This window comes from Lolium perenne, chromosome 3 (genome assembly GCF_019359855.2).
Source record: "Lolium perenne isolate Kyuss_39 chromosome 3, Kyuss_2.0, whole genome shotgun sequence".
NCBI classification, from domain to species: domain Eukaryota; kingdom Viridiplantae; phylum Streptophyta; class Magnoliopsida; order Poales; family Poaceae; genus Lolium; species Lolium perenne.
In genome coordinates, this window is record NC_067246.2 from 305,190,255 (window position 1) to 305,195,917 (window position 5,663).

The window sequence follows — 5,663 nt, forward strand, 5'->3', positions numbered from 1 at the left end:
ATCATAATTGAATATAAATATAAGCACTTCACTATGCTATTCTGAATTACTCTCTGGCTGGATAACGAACACTAATTCACCGTGTAGGGATGCAAAAGCAAACCTTAAAGATGTATTCCCAAGTACTAATAAACACCCCACGCTGTCACTTTGAGCATTCATAGGAGGTACTAACACACCACAATTTCATAGAGACATCCAACTCAAATCATAACCCAGTGAACAAGTATTCTGTGAAATATAGCCTAAGAGACCCACACGGTGCACACACTGTCACCTTTACACACGTAGGACAAGGAGTCTCCGGAGATCACATAAGTAAAATCCACTTGAATAACATAACGACATCTAGATTACAAACCTCATCATATGGATCTCAATCATGTAAGGCAGCTCATGAGATCATTGTATTGAAGTACATGGGAGAGAGAGAGAGAGATTAACCACATAGCTACCGGTAGAGCCCTCGGCCTCGGGGGAGAACTACTCCCTCCTCATCATGGGAGTCAGCAGCGGCGATGAAGATGGTGGTGGTGTCGATGGAGATGGATTCCAGGGGCAATTCCCCATCCCGGCGGCGTACTGGAACAGAGACTTCTGTCCCCCGAACTTGACTTCGCGATGGCGGTGGCTGCGTAACTTTTCCCGTATCGTGGCTTATCTCTCTAGGGTTTTCGAGTCGGAGAGAATATATAGGCGGAAGAGCAGCCTCGGAGGGGTCCCGAGGGTCCCACACCATAGGGGGGCGCCCCCCTTGGCCGCGCCGCCATGTGGGGTGGGGCCCCCTGGGCTCCCCTCTGGCCCCTCTCTGGCTCTTTGGAACCTTCCGTGGAAAATAAGGTCTTGGGCTTTGTTTCGTCCAATTCCGAGAATATTTCCTGTGTAGGATTTCTGGAACCAAAAATAGCAGAAAACAGGAACTGGCACTTCGGCATCTTGTTAATAGGTTTGTCCCGGAAAATGCATAAAAAGGATATAAAGTGTGAACAAAACATGTAGGTATTGTCATAAAACTAGCATGGAACATCAGAAATTATAGATACGTTGGAGACGTATCAAGCATCCCCAAGCTTAGTTCCTACTCGCCCTCGAGTAGGTAAACGATAAAAAGAATAATTTCTGAAGTGACATGCTACCAACATAGTCTTGATCAACACTATTGTAAAGCATATGACATGAATGAAGTGACTCAAAGCAATGGTATATAGTTTGCTAACAAAAAGATAATGACTAAACAACTGAATCATATAGCAAAAACTTTTCATGAATAGTACTTTCAAGACAAGCATCAAAAAGTCTTGCATAAGAGTTAACTCATAAAGCAATAGATTCTTAATACAAGGTTTTGAAGCAACACAAAGGAAGATTAAGTTTCAGCAATTGCTTTCAACTTGTAACATGTATATCTAATGGATAATTGTCAACATAAAGCAATATAACAAGTGCAATAAGTAAACATGTAAGAATCAGTGCACACAGTTGACACAAGGGTTTGCTTCTAAGATAGAAAGAAGTAGGTAAACTGACTCAACATAAAGTAAAAGAAAGGCCCTTCGCAGAGGGAAGCATGGATTACTATTTTTGTGCTAGAGCTTTTTATTTTGAAAACATAGAAACAATTTTGTCAACGGTAGTAATAATTCATATGTGTTATGCATAAAACTTCCTACAAGTTGCAAGCCTCGTGCATCGAATACCAATAGTGTTCGCACCTTGTCCTAATTAGCTTGGATTTACATGGATTATCATTGCATAACATATGTTTCAACCAAGTGTCACAAAGAGGTACCTCTATGCCGCCTGTACAAAGGTCCAAGGAGATAAATCGCATTTGATTTCTCGTTTTTTATAGATCTCAACTAAGGACATCCATACCGGGACAACATAGAAAACAGATAATGGACTCCTCTTTAATGCATAAGCATTCAACAACAGATAATATTCTCATAAGAGATTGAGGATTAATGTCCAAACTGAAAACTTCCACCATGATACATGGCTTTGGTTAGCGGCCCAATGTTCTTCTCTAACAATATGCATACTCAAACCATTTGATCATGATAAATCAGCCTTACTTCAGACAAGACGAACATGCATAGCAACTCACATTATATTCAACAAAGGTGTAAAAAATTGATGGCGTCCCCAGAAACATGGTTACCGCTCAACAAGCAACTTATAAGAACTAAGATACATAGCTACATATTCATCACCACAATAGTTTTGAAGCTATTTTCCCATGAGCTATGTATTGTAAAGACAAAGGAATGAAATTTTAAAGGTAGCACGCAAGTAATTTACTTTAGAATGGCAGAAAAATACCACATATAGGTAGTTATGGTGGACACAAATGGCATGGATTTTGGCTCAAGGTGTTTGGATGCACGAGAAGCATTTCCTCTCAGTACAAGGCTTTGGCTAGCAAGGTTGTTTGAAGCAAACACAAGTATAAACAGGTACAACAAAACTTACACAAGAACATATTGCAAGCATTATAAGACTCTACACTGTCTTCCTTGTTATTCAAACACTTTTACTAGAAAATATCTAGACCTTAGAGAGACCAATCATGCAAACCAAATTTCAACAAGCTCTATAGTAGTTCTCCACTAATAGATTTAAACTACATGATGCAAGAGCTTAAACATGATCTATGAGAGCTCAAAACAATTGCCAAGTATCAAATTATTCAAAACCATATGAAGCATTTTCTGATTCCAACCAAATAGCAATCAACGAAGCAGTTTTCAGCCTTCGCCATGAACATTAAAGCATAACTAAGAACACAAGTGTTCAATATGAAAAAGCGGAGCGTGTATATCTCCAATACAAAGATTGCTGGGATCCAACTTTATTCAAACCAAAACAAAAATAAAAGGAAAAAGACGCTCCAAGTAAAGAACATAGGATGTGACGGAATAAAAATATAGTTTCACTAGAAGTGACCTGATAAGTTGTCGATGAAGAAGGGGATGCCTTGGGCATCCCCAAGCTTAGATGCTTGAGTATTCTTGGAATATGCAGGGATGAACCACGGGGGCATCCCCAAGCTTAGACTTTTCACTCTTCTTGATCATATTATATCATCCTCTTCTCTTGACCCTTGAAAACTTCCTCCACACCAAACTTAAAGCAAACTCATTAGAGGGTTAGTGCACAATCAAAAATTCACATATTCAGAGGTGAAATAATCATTCTTAACACTTCTGGACATTGCACAAAGCTACTGAAAGTTAATGGAACAAAGAAATCCATTCAACATAGCAAAAGAGGCAATGCAAAATAAAAAGGCAGAATCTGTCAAAACAGAACAGCCCGTAAAGACGAATTTTTCTGAGGCACTTAACTTGCTCAGATGGAAAAACTCAAAACTAATGAAAGTTGCGTAAATATCTGAGGATCATGCATGTAAATTGGCAGATTTTTTTGATTCTTCTACAGAGAGAAGGACGCGAATTTGTGACAGACAGCAAATCTGTTTCTGCGCAGTAATCCAAATCTAGTATCAACCTCCTATCAGAGACTTTACTTGGCACAATAATACAAGAAAATAAAGATAAGGAGAGGTTGCTACAGTAGTAACAACTTCCAAGACACAACAAAACAGTAGCAAAATAAAAACATGGGTTATCTCCCAAGAAGTGCTTTCTTTATAGCCATTAAGATGGACTCGGTAATTTTAATGATGCTCTCGCAAGAAATAAGATTTGAAGCAAAAGAGAACATCAAGAAGCAAATCCAAAACACATTTAAGCCTAACCCACTTTCTATGAAAAGTAATCTTGTAAGAAAACAAGTACTGAAAGCACAAAGCAACAAGCATAAAAAGGCAACACAAGTTCAACTTCAAGATTCTCAACATAAAGAGGGGAAATTTAATATTATTAAGATGCATATAACCATGTTTCCCTCTCTCATAATAACTTTCAGTAGCATCATTGACAAACTCAACAATATAACTATCACATGAAACATTCTTATCATGAGCTACATGCATAAAATTATTACTCTCCACATAAGCATAATCATTACTATTAATTGTAGTGGGAGCAAATTCAATAAAATAGCTATCATTATTATTCTCATCACCATAATCATCATATATAGGAGGCATATTGTAATCATAATTAATCTTCTCCTCAATAGTAGGTGGACTGAAAATATCATATTCATCATTGTAATCATCATAAATGGGAGGCAAAGTATCATCAAAGTAAATTTTCTCCTCCATGCTTGGGGGACTAAAAATATCATGCTCCTCAAAACTAGCTTCCCCAAGCTTAAATTCTTCCATAGAATTAGCAATAATAGTGTTTAAAGAGTTCATGCTCAAAACATTGCTACAACTATTTTGCAAACAAAGTTCCATGGGTTTTTTAATTTTCTCTTCAAACACCTCATGTCCTAACTCAAGATAAATACTATAAAGATCTCTAATTTTTTTGTTGTTTTCCATTAAGCCTAACTAGTGAAAATAAAAACAAGAAACAAAAAGATTTAATTGCAGAATCTAAAGGAGATACCTTCGAGCACTCACACACCGACAACAGTGCTAGTAAATATCTTAGTAGTCGGAGGATGTGAATACCTTTTACCTTACCTCCCCGGCAACGGCGCCAGAAAATAGCTTGATGTCTACGTGTGCTTCTATTCTTGTAGAAAGTGTTGGGCCTCCAAGAGCAGAGGTTTGTAGAACAGCAGCAAGTTTCCCTTAAGTGAATCACCCAAGGTTTATCGAACTCAGGGAGGTAGAGGTCAAAGATATTCCTCTCAAGCAACCCTGCAATTAAGATACAAGAAGTCTTTTGTGTCCCCAACACACCTAATACACTTGTCAGATGTATAGGCGCACTAGTTCGGCGAAGAGATAGTAAAACACAGGTGGTATAGATGGTAGTAAACAGTAATTGCGATCTGAAATAAATATTGCAGCAAGCGAACATGTAGCAGAACTTGTTGGAAACGGTGTTTCAATGCTTAGAAACAAGGCCTAGGGATCATACTTTCACTAGTGGACACTCTCAACAATGCAATCATAATTGAATATAAATATAAGCACTTCACTATGCTATTCTGAATTACTGTCTGGCTGGATAACGAACACTAATTCACCGTGTAGGGATGCAAAAGCAAACCTTAAAGATGTATTCCCAAGTACTAATAAACACCCCACGCTGTCACTTTGAGCATTCATAGGAGGACTAACACACCACAATTTCACAAATACATCCAACTCAAATCATAACCCAGTGAACAAGTATTCTGTGAAATATAGCCTAAGAGACCCACACGGTGCACACACTATCACCTTTACACACGTGGGACAAGGAGTCTCTGGAGATCACATAAGTAAAATCCACTTGAATAACATAACGACATCTAGATTACAAACCTCATCATATGGATCTCAATCATGTAAGGCAGCTCATGAGATCATTGTATTGAAGTACATGGGAGAGAGAGATTAACCACATAGCTACCGGTAGAGCCCTCAGCCTCGGGGGAGAACTACTCCCTCCTCATCATGGGAGTCAGCAACGGCGATGAAGATGGCGGTGGTGTCGATGGAGATGGATTCCGGGGGCAATTCCCCGTCCCGGCGGCGTGCCGAAACAGAGACTTCTGTCCCCCGAACTTGACTTCGTGATGGCGGCGGCTGCGTA